At 42.5% G+C, this 15,942-nt stretch overlaps 1 long non-coding RNA gene across 1 annotated transcript in view; it reads left to right on the forward strand.

Moving 5' to 3' along the window:
- The first annotated feature begins 1,144 nt into the window (after window positions 1-1,144).
- Window positions 1,145-15,942, forward strand: part of LOC139356239 (uncharacterized) — a 51,465-nt gene continuing 36,667 nt past the window's right edge. Inside the window, exon 1 of the long non-coding RNA XR_011607777.1 lies at window positions 1,145-1,743. This is a non-coding gene — a long non-coding RNA (uncharacterized lncRNA). The remainder of the gene's footprint in view (window positions 1,744-15,942) is intronic.

Below are 15,942 nucleotides of genomic sequence, written 5' to 3' on the forward strand. Positions count from 1 at the left end.
TATCATTGACCTGACTGAGATACCAGAGATCGCCAGACTCTCAGGCTACAGTTATGGCGGCACTTCTCTCATTTGGGGTTAGTGTCTGATCTAGCAGTAACATTATATCTCTCCATGTCAGATTAAAGGATTGTCCTAACCCTTGTAAAACATCAGTATAGCCATCAGGGTTATTTGAGAATTTACCTAGGCCTATTTTAATTTGCTTTAAGTCTGACAGGGAAAAAGGTACATACACTCTGGGCCGAATTCTCCAGAATACATCTTAGGGGTGTTTTTGCCTTAGGGGGAATGTTTCCCATCTGACAAAACAAAACAAAACAAAAAACACAGGATGCTAGCACCCCTAGTCATTTTCCGATGAGCATTCGTCCTAGAGCGTCCTCTATGGTCCTAATGCTTATTCCTTTCTGGGGTGCGTAACCACCCATGGACCTCTGCTTATCGGATTAGTTACGCTCACCAACGTAGCAGTCCTGCACCCCTTTTCCTGCCTTCCTTGACCACCAAGAAAGGGGTCTGGGCTGCTGGATTCTCGTGGTCCTTTACCAGCATGCCCAACATTGCCTTTGTGCTCAGGGGTGAGTCCTAGAGCTGGACTGGGTTTCTGAGTATTTAGTAACAACCCAGTTGCCCCATCAAGATGCATTCCCACAAACAACAGTTGTCATGCAAATTCGTTTCAGAGAGGGCGTAGGTTACCTTTTGAGTCAGGATCCAGATAGAGATTTTTGATTCTGTAAGTACTTTAAGGCTTGGCTGAGTGCAAACAGCTCCAACGTTTGAGCAGACCAATTGTTAGGCAATTCTCCTAATTCTGCTTCCACAAGAGTCTCCCTGTCAATTACTGAATACCCATTGTGTTTTTTTTTTTTTTCCTCAATCACCTGGGAGGAACCATCTATCATCCTGTCCTGAAGGGAGTTCCTCTTAGGTCTGGTTGGAACTTTGTATGGTAATTAAGATTTAAATTCCCTGTTAGGAAATCTGCTGGGTTAAGGGAATTTTCAGTGGTTAATGTTAAATTATCTTTTTCTAACAGAATAGCCCCAAACTTTAAGATTTGAGTTAGTAAGCTACTTTTTGCTTTTTTGACTTAGGATAGCTCTGAACTGGTGAGGTGTGCTCACAATGAGGTTTTTTCTTCTTTCTTCTGTTAGCAAAGCAGTTGCTGCTACAGATTGAATGCATTTGGGCCATCTGCGGGTTACTGGGTTAAGGATTTTTGATAGGAAGGCTACGAGTTGTCAGTGGTCTCAGTGTTTTCAGGCTACACCCTTGTTCACACTGACAACAAGGTAGTATTGGAGTGTTGTAGGGTCACAGAGAAGACCTTCAATTATCAATTATAGGTTTTAAATTTACCCTGGCTTTTAAAGGAATAGGGCACACTGTTTTTTCTTTACTACTTCTATCTTTCTCTTTCTCTTTGACTACCTCTTTGTCTCTCTCTCTTTCTCTCCTCTCTGTCTCTTTCTCTCTCTTTTCTCATAGCCCTTTACAAACTTGGTGCCCTGGTAAGGGTGGTGGGAAACGGGTCCCACACAACTGCCCATGTTGAGAGCTGTATGCCTAAATTGGGAGGGACACCAGGGACAAAACTCTCTGGGTTCATAGCCTAGGGGCCTAAGGACACAGTGTAGAGCTTCCTTAGATCCCTTTGGAGATACCACCTGCAAGAGGAAATGAAAGTCTGAACCATTGGTACTTAGGAGGCAGAGATCGGAAGAAGTAGATTCAGAGGTAAGGAGAATTTTGGGGCTACACTTTCAAGAAAGTCGTGGTTGGGACCCAGGAGGTATGGGTCAGAAGGAAAGGTAGTGGCACACACATGGGTGACTGTCGAGTAGAGACTTCTGACTGAGCCACGATCTCAACCAGCTAACACCGGGAGTTCAGGACAACAACTTTCTACCTCTAGTTGGCCCTTGGCTTCCCCAGGAAAATTGAAAGTGGAAGCTAGTTGTAGGCAGTCCAACACTCCCAACCCAGAAGGGTTGGGGGTTGTTAGACAGCCCTTTCCCAGACAGCCTGACACCTGCGTCTTAAGTCTGGTGGCACTAATCTTTTTTCACCAGCCAGCAGGTGCCTGGTATTTTCCTCCAATTCTTTTTTTTTTTTTTTTTTTTTTTTTTTTTGAGACGGAGTCTCGCTCTGTCGCCCAGGCTGGAGTGCAGTGGCCGGATCTCAGCTCACTGCAAGCTCCGCCTCCCGGGTTCACGCCATTCTCCGGCCTCAGCCTCCTGAGTAGCTGGGACTACAGGCGCCCGCCACCTCGCCCGGCTAGTTTTTTGTATTTCTTAACAGAGACGGGGTTTCACCGTGTTAGCCAGGATGGTTTCGATCTCCTGACCTCGTGATCCGCCCGTCTCGGCCTCCCAAAGTGCTGGGATTACAGGCTTGAGCCACCGCGCCTGGCCTTTTCCTCCAATTCTAAGGAAGGATAGGACAGAATAGCAAGTGAAAGTGGTCCAATATTACTTACCACTTTGGATGTCCCCTCGTGGTCACCAAAATGTTACTGGGAGAGTCCTTGTTCTTAGAGCTCCAAGATGGTGGTGGGCTGCTTCCAAGATGATGGCAAGCCTCTTGTTCTCTGACCTGGGGTTCTTGGCCTCATGGATTCCAAGGAATGGAACCTTGGGCCATGTGGTGAGTGTTATAGCTCTATTAGAAGCCGTGGGTCATGGAAGAGAACCGTGGAACCCATCAACTAGTGTTTTCAGCTCGATTAGGAGAACCCAGGCACTTAGCCATGCAGGAACAATGGCGAGCCTTTAGCCCGATTGGGAGTGGCAATGGGTGCCTTGCTGGATCAGGAGCATAGCAGACACCCTGCTGGATCCAGAGGGGTGGAAGTCAGTGGTGTGTCTGCGATGGCAGCAAACAGCAGTGGTGAATGGTGAGTGAAAGCTCAGCTTGAGCCTAACAAACACGAACCAGAAGACTGTGCAGTTGCAAGATTTAATAGAGTGAAAACAGAGCTCCCATAAAACGAGAGGGGACCCAAAAGGGGTTGCCACTCCCTGCTCGAATGCCTGGGTTTATATCCTGATCAGTGTCCCTCCCCTTGTGCTCTCAGGTGATATATGATTTGACTATTTCTTTACCTCCTGCTTTAGCTTAATTTGTATTTTAGTGAGCCCTCTTTACTACCTGATTGTGGGGTATGAGCTGAGTTAGAAGCCCCGTTTTTAAAGGTGGGCATGGTCACCTTCCCCAGCTAGGCTTAGGAATTCTTAGTCAGTCCAGGAAATCCAGCTAGTCCTGTCTCTCACAATGGCATCAGAGACACCATGGGGCATGGGATCAGAGAATCTACAGAGAAGTCATGGGAGTCTAATCCTGACCTTAGGAGAACAGATTTAGCCAGAGGTGTCAGTGCTGACAGGAACATGAGAAAAGAAACTTAAATTCCTGACTTTCTAAGTGTTGTGGAACGAATTGTGCCCCAGCCCTCAACCACAATTCATAATGTTGAACTTCCAATGCTCAGTAACTCAGAATGTAACTGTATTTTGGAGATAAGGTCCTTAAAGAGGTCATTGAGTTAAAATGAGAGTATTACGGTGGGACCCTAATACAACCAGATGGGTGGTTTTTTGTTTTTTTTTTTTGAGATGGATTCTTGCTCTGTTGCCCAGGCTGGAGTTCAGTGGCATGATCTCAGCTCACTGCAAACTTTGCCTCCCAGGTTCAAGCGATTCTCCTGCCTCAGCCTCCTGAGTAACTGGGATCATGGGTGCCCACCACTGCACCTGGCTAATTTGTATTTTTAGTAGAGATGAAGTTTCACCATCTTGGCCAGGCTGGTCTCGAACTCCTGACTTCGTGATACCTCGGCCTCCCAAAGTGCTGGGATTATAGGTATGAGCCACTGCGCCCAGCTGGGTGTCCTTTTAAGAACAGGAGATTAGGATGCACAGAGAGACACCAGGGATGTGGGTGCACAAAGGGGTGACTATGTGAAGCGGCAGAAAGAGGGCAGCCATCCACAAGCCAAGCCACTTGTAATCCGAAAGAGACCACAAGAGAAACCAAACCCACTGATGCCTTGATCTTGGATGTTCAGCTTCGAGAACTGTGAAAAATAAATTTCTATTGTTTAAGCCACCCAGTCAGAGGTATTTTGTTATGGCAGTGCTAACAAACGAATATGCTAAATTCCTGGATAATGAGTTAGGCACCTAAAAGCTGACGGGTTTGTCAGTAAAGGGAATGTACCCTAATAAGGTGTTCCTGCTTGGAGTAAGTAAAATTCTTCCTTATGGATATTTTTCCCTAATCAGAAAAGGTTGGAATTTGCTATTTCCAGAAGAATGAAGTAACCCTCCTCAATATGCCACTTGCTTTTTCAGTTGGAAAGACTATTAGCTATGTATGACCTTCACGTAGAGAATTGTTTGTGACAGTGATCTAGCCAATATCAAAATTTGCCTCAGCGAAGAGCTAAAAAGCAAAGCAAAACAAAAAATCCTTGATATTTGAAGAGTTTGTGTCCCTTACTCTAGAAAAAATTTTCTGCAATTCAAACAAGTTTTCTGCATCAGGCTTTGTGCTAGCTTCAACAGAGGATATACACTCAATTGGAGTAGGGCTTTAAATTTGTTTCATGACAAAGGCTATAAATTTTACTAGGTGACTCAAATTATTCATGAGAGAGAGGAGATCTTGATTTATGCTCTAGTTTTGTGTAAATTTCATTTTTGTAAAGTAAATCACTTTTCCCATTGACTCACATTACTACTTGAGAGACTTTTTATCTTCTTTTCTGAGTAATCTCCTATTGACAAAGGCTTTTTGCACTTCTGTGCAAGCATTTAATGACCTAAAAGCAAACCCTTAAATGAAGCATAGCTATTTTCAGAAACTGCAAGAAAACCATATATTCATCCAGCAAACATAACAAGCACTGAGTGCCAACTATGTGGCAGGGGCTGTGGATTCAGACACTGACCTCCTGTCTTCAAGATGTTTACTGTCTTTGGTAGACTGAAAAAGTCTTTTGAGAAGCAAATAATCAGCCCCCACATATAAATGCTCTGTAATATACATATTTTGAATGTTCTTAAAAATTGATAATATAACTGTCAAAAATAAACGAGGCTGGATAACTACTTAAAGTGGTAAGTATAGATATTCATCAGCAATAGCTACTATAACAGGGAAAACTACCCAGTCGGAACTGAACTCAACTTCAATTTGTACAGAGGTGACTGGGGATTTTAAAGGGAGAATGAGGGAGCAGGGAGGGAAGTGAAAAATTATCAAAAGCAGCATGAGGTTGGTCCATGTTCATTCCCTTTGGGCTTGGTAATTGTAGCTTATCCAAGTTACAGTCCTTTCCCTCCTTCTCCACCCCAGAGACTTGGAGACAGGACTTGTATCTACATGGTGGCTGGAAAAAACAGTAAATGCTTTGGGCAGTCTTGAGTTTTCTCAGGCAGGCGCTTTAGGCAGGGCTAGGGTCATTAAGGGATGTGGCCTTGAGCTGTTAGAAATGATACTAGAGTGTGTTCAAGTCTTTATTGGCCAAGATTGAAGCCTAGTTCAGAAGAGAGCTCAGAGAAACCTGGCTGAAGTTTGGTCAAGCAGAGAATCTTTGTCAAACACTGTAAAGAATTTCGTCGCCGGGCGCGGTGGCTCAAGCCTGTAATCCCAGCACTTTGGGAGGCCGAGGCGGGCGGATCACAAGGTCAGGAGATCGAGACCACAGTGAAACCCCGTCTCTACTAAAAATACAAAAAAATTAGCCGGGCGCGGTGGCGGGCGCCTGTAGTCCCAGCTACTCAGGAGGCTGAGGCAGGAGAATGGCGGGAACCCGGGAGGCGGCGCTTGCAGTGAGCTGAGATCGCGCCACTGCACTCCAGCCTGGGCGACAGCGTGAGACTCCATCTCAAAAAAAAAAAAAAAAAAAAAAAAAAAAAAAAAAGAATTTCGTCATTGTTTGCTCAGATCCAGTCTAGTATACATCACTAAAATTGATGTCATGTGTATCACCAGCATTTCCATGATCATTTTATTGCTTTGGAAATACAGGAATTCTTAATCTGGAATTAAGTACTTTAAAAGATGTATTATCTAAAATTGATGTAATATCAAATGTGTGTGTGTACATGTAGATTTTTCTGGGAAGAGAGTTCATTACTTTCATCAAATTTGCAAAAGAGTCTGTGACACTAAAAATGATTATTTTGGGCTGAGCGTAGTGCCTCACACCTGTAATCCTAGTACTTTGGGAGGCCAAGGCAGGAGGATCACTGGAGGCCAGGAGTTCAAGACCAGCCTGGGCAACAGAGTGAGGACCTCTCTCTACAAAAAATTTAATAAAAAGGATTTAAAAATATTATTTGTTGCCTTGGTCCAGTATCCACTGATAATATTTCTAAGAATCCAGTTTCACTACAAACAATTTTGAGAAAATGAACTATAGTTATATGAGATAATTTATTTCTATACAAGAAGCATTTATTGAACACCTAACATGGTCATTGCATTTCACTAGCCCCTGTAGCGTCAATATGGGATCTTGAGATACAGCTGAAGAAACCATAACATTAAAAAAAATTAAATAGAGATGGGTCTCACTATGTTGCCCAGGCTAGTCTTGAACTCCCAAGTTCAAGTGATCCTCCCACCTTGGCCTCCCAAAGTGCTAAGATTACCAGTGTAAGCCATTGTGCCTGACTGGTAGCACTTTTTTTTAAATGAGGGAATGGGTGTGGGGTGGGTAAGGCTAGTTGACAGGAATAGCATCAGGATGGACAGTTGCCATGAACAGCTAATAGTTCTATTAGGAACTATATAATATTTGTGCAGAAAATCTTATTAAACATCAATGGCTAGTTATGTAAGGGAATTTTAAAAATATTGTGCCAGCCTGTAAGTAGTAAGCAACTTATTGACTTGAAATGCTTTATTGCATGGAAAGCGTTACTAACATAGAGTGTTTTCCATTTTCCATTCATGTTTTTCCTCATTATTTCTCTTGGGCTAATACTGTTTGGACACAATGAACACATTAACAGTACCCACCCTTGAATGCTCTTTAGAAAAACACAAAGTATTTATTGATTCTTTATGGGTTTTTATACCTAATTAAAGCTGGTTAGAATCAACAACCTTAACAGCAATGTGTTGTATTCTCCCTGCTGCTAAAAAACAGCAGGAAAACATTTTTTAAGCAACAGAGTCATGCTGCAAGTTAGAAGTAAATGAGCACTTTCCAACAATAAGATCTGCGAAATTACTGCATTTATATCCTTTCCTTAATCCCTATTATGAAGATCATACAATGAAGAATATCTCTGTATAATGAAGGCTGTTGCTAACTCATACACGATAGCACAAAGCAGGATGCCATCTGTTAGAATAATTTGGAACCTCTAATTTTACAATTGTTGGGAGCCCATCATTACTTTTCTATTTATTTAAAATATATATTCAAAAACTTAATGCTTCAGGCTTCATAATAAGGCTTTGGTGATAAGTTCTATAAAAACATGTCGCTATAGTTTTCTCTGTGCTTGTCAGGCAATGTCTTTTACAAAGGAACAAAAGAAACCTCTAATATTGAATCCAAGACATTCAGAACTCAAAGAAAACAGATTGACAAAAACAGTCTATCAATTTTCTTTATTTGTAAGTTCTGGTACATGGAGTGGATGTTTGGACTTCATTATAGAAGTGGTGAATATTGTAGCATCCTGGTCTTGATTCTTCAAGCTGTGTGAGCACTCTTACCCTGGGTCATTCTCAGGCAACGTGTGCCCCCAAAGGCACAGCAGACAGGCAGGAGCTCAGTTATTTCAGAGAACCTGGGAAAATGAAAAACATTGGTTGAGATCCAGGGAGCTTATCATACTGCTTAGTATAGCTGCTGGCTAGCAGAACCCATAGGAAGCTGATTTGCCAACTGTCTGAAGGGAGACTTTTATTGTTTTTGTTTTTTGAGAAGGAGTGTCACTACGTTGCCCAGGCTGGAGTGCAGTGGCATGATCACGGCTCGCTGCAGCCTTGACCTCCCCAGTCTCAGATGATCCTCCCACCTCAGTTTTTGTATTTTTAGTAGAGACAGGATTCGGCCATGTTGCCCAGGCTGGTTTCAAACTCCTGGGCTCAAATGATCCATCTGCCTCAGCCTCCCAAAGTGCTAGGATTACAGGCATGAGCCACTGTGTCTGGCCTGAAGGGAGACTGGAGAAGCTCAGTTCTGCTTGGCCATTTGGCTTAAGTATATTTTAGCTATGAACAGAGGTTGAGGTCAGAGATGGAAGAAGGAGAGAACGTCCATTCCTTGGCAAACAACCTCAGAGATATGCTCATGATCACGCAGCTCTTGAGGGGAGCAGGATTGAGATTAGAATTCAGGCTCCCTGGACTTTCAGTCCAGTATTTTTGCCCCTTGGTGTTATGGTGCCTAATTGCAGACACCATTCTATGTCTTCACTTCTGAGTAGATCTCCAACACATCAGAATTTCTTGCCTTTCTCTAAAGAGCTCCAATGACAAGGTTTTCCACGGCACCCATGCTTCCACCAGTTTGACCATTTGATTTTTATACCAACTGTCTCTTCCCCTTCTCCTCCAAATTTATTTATAACTCTTCTTCCACTTTTCTTCCCTCACATTTCCTTCCCATATTCACAAGAAACAGGTAACGTAAGACGGAAGAAGAGCTCAATGTACCATTTTTTAATTTATTTCTTCTCTTTTTCAAGTTCTAGGGATAAAGACTTCAGAGGAAGTCATGCAAACTTACAAATTCTCTTCCTCTTGGCTAGAGTGATGACTCCCTATAGCTCGCTGCCTGGTCCTCAGGCTTTGCCTGTCTGTTTTGGTTTCCTCATCTCTGAGACAGAGATAATACTGTACCTCTCAGCAGAGGGGCAGATAGTTGAACTGGTGATTGTTGGCCATTTCCTTTCTTGGCCAGTCAGCTGCAGTCCCTCTCTATTTCGGGGGCAAGTTACAGCTTAAAGAAAACAACAACATCACCTGACAACACCTAAAAGAAATGTATTCTGCAGAGAAAGTGCATCTCCTTGTACTCTGAGGCTTTCTTCTCACAAAGGCTGTTTATCTATCACAGCTCAGAAGGTTGTGCAGTTGAATTTCCTAATGTGACAGCTGGGTGTTCCAATATACAGATGTCCCGGGAGCCAGGGTGGTGGCAGAATGAGGGGAGCTGGTCCAGGGGATGCGTAGGGATCACCAGTAAATACCCTTCCCAGGTGCTTGGGTGGCTTGGGTGCTGTGTAGTCTATCACTCTCCCAGGCAGAGCTGCCTCCAAGTCGGGAATATTGTCAACAATTCTGAACTGCACATTTGGAGGTGGTGAAATATTACAGTAAACATGTGATTTTTATTTTTCTAATATTCCTTGCTTCCCTGCTGCTGTCTATGTCTTCTCTTCCACACTCAGCCACATCGGTTCCTGTTGCTCATTTGGCATTCCTGGCTTCATAAATATAAATTTTATGGTTTACTTCCTTGACTCTATCTTAAATGCTTCCCACTCTGTCAGTTTCCCATGCATTTTTGAGCTACAGCCAGTTTTCTTTAACAAGCTGTACGTTCCTTCACAGTCTGTTAAAAACCGCTATTTCTTTACTGCTGTCCTATAGACTCTTATCAATATTTCAAATCTTGTGATCACCAAGTTGCCCAAGAATAGCATCTGCAGTGAAATTAACAGGGATAAAATTACAAGATCTATCAATCTTTATGCTTCACGATGTAAGGAGGTCATTAACTGAGGTCAGGAGAAACTTGCCTGACAGCGAGCTCCTTCAGAATTAGTGCGTTATGGGAACATTTACAAATTAGTCTCATTATATTTAGGAGCATCTGGTATGAACCTCTTGTCACAATCATGATTCTGGGAAGGCAATTAATAGGTTCTTGTGAGTTCTCTGTAACCTCCAGCCTAATTTAAAAAAGAAATTTGGATGCATTTCAGCTATTTTATCCAAAAAGACTTTTCCCCCTCTCTCTATGGTTGTTAATCCAGCAGCCAAGAAGTCCATTATGAATTGTGGGTCTTGATGTAATTGTATAAGTAGTGTCAGTTAACACAAGACGACAATGCCATTACTTGTCTTTTCGTCACATATATCCTACACTTTCCAACTTACTATCGGTCACAGAGTCACAAAACACCAGAGCGGGAAGAGAAAACGGGTCACATTCTTCAGCATTTTCCAAAGCCCATTCTGTGGAACACCACTTCTGTGCGATGCTATGAGGTGTGACTTTGCGGGGCAAGGATTTGTGGTCACATCATGGGGTTCAGCTAACTTAAACCACATGACTTTTCTTTACTACATGACTTTTCAGAAACCATTGGATGTCAATGCCCTCTGAGTGTCTCCTAGAGGAGACAGTATGCAGGCTTCTTCATAGGTATTTAAACACAGAATTCTTTTGTCAATTTCTGTGCTTTGTAGCAGGTACTTTTGTAAATGCTGATCCTGTTGCACCCTTTTATTTTGTAGCTGAAGACTCAGCAGAGGAGCAGAGGCTCAGGGAGCACACCAACACATGGCAGAGGCAGCCTCGGGAGCCTTGTCCCCTGATTTCTGGCCCAGGGTTCTCACTGCTTTACTCTGTGCACGCAGAGCGGACCTACAGAGGCCTCTCGTAGTGGGGTGATGCACATCAGCGACTTACATTCACACAGCTTCTTCTGCAGCTTGGCTTCTTCCAGGTCTAGTGGGGAGCCACAGTGGGCTGGCCACTGGCATTCCCAATCCATGTTGGAGGAATCAGCTGAGCTATGCTTATGATTAGGAGTCTTCTCATTTTGCCCATGACTGAGAAGGTTTCTGGTATATAAGATTTTCAATGCTAAACCAGTAGAATCTAGGGCAAACCAGGACTAGTTGGTCACCCCACTAGGCTGCTCACCCAGTATCTTGAGGGGTCACTGTGCTGAATAACTTCCTATTGCTTCTTTACCCACTAGATCCTCTCTTCACCTTTTTTACCCTGTTCTGTTTCCCAAAAAGTCATCCCTTACCCTTCGGATTCCAGATGAGCTGGATCAAGGGTGGAATTATCAGGAAGAGGTGAACGTATTTATTCTCCTGCTTCTTCCTTGCCACTGCTGCCAGAAGCTGTCTGCATCCCTTTTCTGAAGGCCACAGCTCCTTGTAGATGGTCATCTTTGTGCAGCTACTTCCCACAGCTAATTACCCTGGACTCTGGTTCTAGTAACCACTGGTTCCTCTTGTCTTTTCATTTCTAGGGGTGGTAATAGCTTCCCATTATTGCTGGGCCTGTAATGCTGCAATATCTCTTTTTTTTTGTTTCCTTAGATTCTGCCCACAATTTTATCAACAATTCCTTTATTAACTTCTCTTCAAATTACCCAGTTTGAGAGTCCCGTCTGTTTCCTGTCAGACCCCTGGCTGAGACAGTCACTGGTTGATCAGTGTCGCTTTGAGATTCAACTGGCTTTTGCCCGGGCAAAGTGATGGCATGGCTTTGGAGGATGCTGTGAGAGCAAACAGATCTTTCAGTTGAGGACACTTTTCCTCTTCATGCTGGATGGGAAGCCAGGTAAAGGAACTTCTGATCTTAGACAAGGCCTACATAGCCAATAATTAGGGGCAGTGATATCTGCCCAACATAACTCTTCGGACTAGCAGCTGTTCCATTTGGAAGCACAGATAAGATAATTATGCGATAATGCTTTCAAAAGTAAGACTTCTTAGTCTTACCTTCATTCCGAGGTTGAGGGGAATAGCTGAGGACCTAATTGCCTGTACACTACCAAACTTTTAGGTGAGCTTTGTATAAAAACTAGAATTGGAGGTAGAAACATATATCTGCAGGCATCACAAGAAGACAGGGGCTGCAAGACTGGCTCCCTTCCAGCCCAGCCTTGTTACTTCTAGGTTTGAATTTACCAGTTGCTTGGTGCACATCCAGGCAGCATTTGGCATTTGATGCAGAGTACTGTAACATGACTATTGCTGTTTGCAGGAAGATGGATATCTAAAAAATCTTGATATTGGACCCAGTTTCATGGAATATGCTGGAGGCATGTTTTCTAAATAACCCTGATCCAGAACCTCATTTCCGGAACCAAAATCTGAACACAGCTTCAGTTTAGTATGATAGTTGCTTCAAGTAGGTGATCTGTCCAGACTATGCAGAGTTCTTTAATATTCATTCATTCATTCATTCATTCATTCATTCATTCATTCATTCAATATAAGTGGACTTCTATTATGAACCAGGTACTGTGCTCAGTGCTGGGGATAATGCAGTGAGCAAGGCAGGCAATGTACCTGTGGAAAGAATATTCTACCAGCTGTGGTGGCTCACACCTGTAATCCCAGCACTTCAGGAAGCCAAGGTGGGAGGATTGCTCGAGCCCAGGAATTTAAGACCAGCCTAGGCAACGCAGTGAGACTCAGTGTCTACAAAAATTGTTTTAAAAAAATTAGCCAGAAGTGGTGGTGTGCATTTGAAGTCTCAGCTACTCAGGAGGCTGAGGTGGGAGGATTGCTTGAGCCAGGCAGGTTGAGGCTGCAGGGAGCCATGATCACGCCACTGCATCCAGCCTGGATAACAGAGCAAGACCATGTCTCAAGAAAACAAAAAAAAATTTTTTTAAAAAAAGAATATTCCAGTGCAGGTACCTGAGAGTAACAAACAAGCTGACTAATGTAAAAAATAATTACAAGTTATGACGTATTTTATGTGAAAGGTACAAGTAAGGAACACAGAGAGAGAATGACAGGGAAGAGATGCCTAACTTTAGATGGGGTAAAAGGAATGCTTCCTAAGGAGGTGGCATTTAGGCTCAGAGCGAAAAGATGAGAAGGTACCAGCAGGGAAGGATTCTGCAGGCAAAGAGAGCATGTACGAAGTCACCAGGCTGGCGAAAGCCTCTGAGGGATCAAAGGACTGGAAGACAAGAGGGTAACTGGAGTATGAGCAGCAATTATCTGGGTTTGAATCATGGTTCTGGCACTTAGGCTGTGATCCTGGGCAAGTCCCTTAACTTCTCAGGGCTTGATTTCCTCTTCTGTATAATGGGGATAAGAATAGTACCAACTATTCTTAGCATTAGCTAAATTTATTAAGTTAATATTTGCAGAGTCCTTAATATTTTTTATACAGTAAGTACTCTCATTACATAGCCAGTGCTGTTAATATGAGGTTGCAAAGAGAGAGACAGAGAGACACACAAGCCCAGACTGTGTATAGGACTTCAGAGAAATCAGTCACAGATATGGTATTAAAAGATAAAATATAGTAGAACATCTTTTTTCAAGGCACAACACAAACTAACGCCTGATGATGGAATGTGAAGTGCATAAATTACTGAATTTATTTTTAAAGACAAATGATGTCTTTTTTGTGGTCTTTCAAATTCATCAGATGTTTATATAGGCAAATAGGGCCCTCTTTGACCCCCTTACTCATCCCCCCCAATAATTCACTCTGACATATATAGAACATTTTTTTCTCAAGGACATTTGAAAGTTCAGAAGTATGGGGTACTATTGATTATTTTAGTAAGTGTACCATGCCTGTCATTTTATCCTGCTTTTGTGCCTCATCAGAATTTAAACCTATTTTTAGTTCCACATGGGCATAATTGTATATGATCTAAAAAAAATCATGGTGAGAATAACATTGGACAAAATCTAAAATGCTCCCTATAGCTTGCATGACAATAGCGTTCATTGCAAGCATTTTATATAGGTTCTTTAGGAATGCCACTGGTTAGTATATTTTATTTTCTAATTTTTCCCATATTTTGAAGGAAAAAAACCACACATCATTTTCATATATGTCTCTACTTACAAAACTGAAATACAAGGTGGTGAGGGAGACAGAAAGATAAGAGAAAATGTCCTCAAGCCATATGTTCAAAAATCTGCTCTAGAGAGAAGAGGAACCAGAATAAATATTTTGGTGAAAATTAGAAATGTGGTTGCACACCAGAAGTTTTCCAAAGCCCTTCATTTTTCTTGGTACGCTTTCTGCACTCAGTTCTAAAACAGTTATTCTTCCCACTGCAAAATTACCTCTTTGGAATAGATTTTAGAATTGGTATATATTCAGGCAGACTGCCCATTCCTAATTTAGAACTTGGGATGAATAGTTTAGAATATTGAATATGACACTCTTTCCAGTCTTGGCCAAGAGAAATCATACGCTAAGGGCCTTGACCAGAAAAGCCAATTGGAATAAACAGAGTTGAAACAATGCCTTTTACTGCCTTTCATTTTGAAAGTGCACATTTAACAATAGATGTTAGAAATACTCTGTGTTTTTGGGACTCGGTGACTGTGAATCTCGGTAGGCTTTAGAAGAGTAGGGAAGGAAGGGAATGTAAGATTAAATAACATGTTGGATATTGAGTTTTAACAAAGCTTCTTAACCTTTGTACACAGATGACTGTGATGCAAGGTGGTAGTTGGCTGGGTAGAACAGAATGACTGTCAATAGTATTCTTTGATGTTTTCTAATCTTCTTCTTCTGCTCTTTACTTGCACATTCTACCTTGCTGTTGTTTTGCTGCTGTTTACAGTGTTCTATCAGGTGAGAGACAAACCAGTGGTCATCAGAGGCAGAAAAATGTATTTTGAAAACCTTAACCTAGGTTTACCTCACATTCTTGAACTCAGAGAAGACAGAGTAATATAAAGTTCACAGCTATTGAATAATTCTTAAGTTAAAATATTTTTAATGTCCTGTAAACGATTATAACGACCAAGTGAGTAAAACTGTAGGGTCTTACACAGTATTTTATTTCAGGGTGACCAACCATCCCAGTTTGCTTGGGACTGAGGAGTTTCCTGAGACATGGGGCTTTCAGTGCTGAAACCAGGATAACTGGGATGGTTAGTCACCCTAATAACACGATGTATCATAGACCTTTTCCTTCTTCCTTCCCCATCCTGGTCTTTCTCCCTCCCCAAAACTGCCATTTGCCTTAGCTCCATATCTGTTAGGATGGTGGCATTCTTGGCAGATGCTATAGCCCTTCCCCTCAGGCATCCAGAGCTCTCTGCCTTTTAGGTCAGTGGAATTTGAGAATAAGTACTCTTAACACTTCTCACAGCAAGTTCACATTCCTTGTAGCATTTGATTTTCATAACAATTCAGAGAAGCAGCAAAGGCAGGTATAAGCCCCATTTGACTGATAGGAAAATAGGAGTTCAGAGAGGTTGCTGGTTACTTCCTGGGATGACACAGCTCGACTTGACCCTCCATCTCCTCACACTAAGGGCAGTGGTTCTTTCAGTTCACAATGCTGAGGCTTCCAAATTTTTGTGACATGGACAGCTGGGAATAGTCTTAGGATAAGAGTCTGAGCTATTCCTGGGGCTGGTAAATTGGATAGTGGAAAAGAACATTAGCTTAGAAGTCACGGGATTTGGGGTGTGTTACTGAGTTGTGAGCGGAGTGTTACTGGACAAGTTGTCATCGGTCTGGGTCTCACTTCCTTCACAGAAAAGTGCTGATGTTGGAGTAGATGAACCTAAGATCCCTTCTTGTTCTAAGTTCCATCCTATCTTCTCTTCGCCATCCATGCCCCCTTTTGGACATGAAGATGAAAATGGCAGAAAACTCTTAGCTGGCTAGCAGGAAGACTGGAAGGGTTAATGGTCTAAGTCAGGCCTGTTGAGCACCTCTTAAGTATTCCAGAACTCCACCTTTTAAGGAATAACTTTGACAGGAGGCTTTAGCTAAATGATCTCTCAATGATACCACTAGTCTTGGGACCAATTATGTGGAGGCATTACAGGGAAAAAGAAATGAAAAGAGTGGACACATAAACCAGAAGAGCAACTGCCTTCAGAAGAAATGATAGTTCCATGTCTTTGATGTCAAAGTTGCAAACTGCAAATTCAGACTAGATAGCCTACTTAAAATATAAGGTCCAAATTCCAAGCAAACTGGAGTTTGCGTAT

This window comes from Macaca nemestrina, chromosome 9, assembly GCF_043159975.1.
Source record: "Macaca nemestrina isolate mMacNem1 chromosome 9, mMacNem.hap1, whole genome shotgun sequence".
NCBI classification, from domain to species: Eukaryota; Metazoa; Chordata; class Mammalia; order Primates; family Cercopithecidae; genus Macaca; species Macaca nemestrina.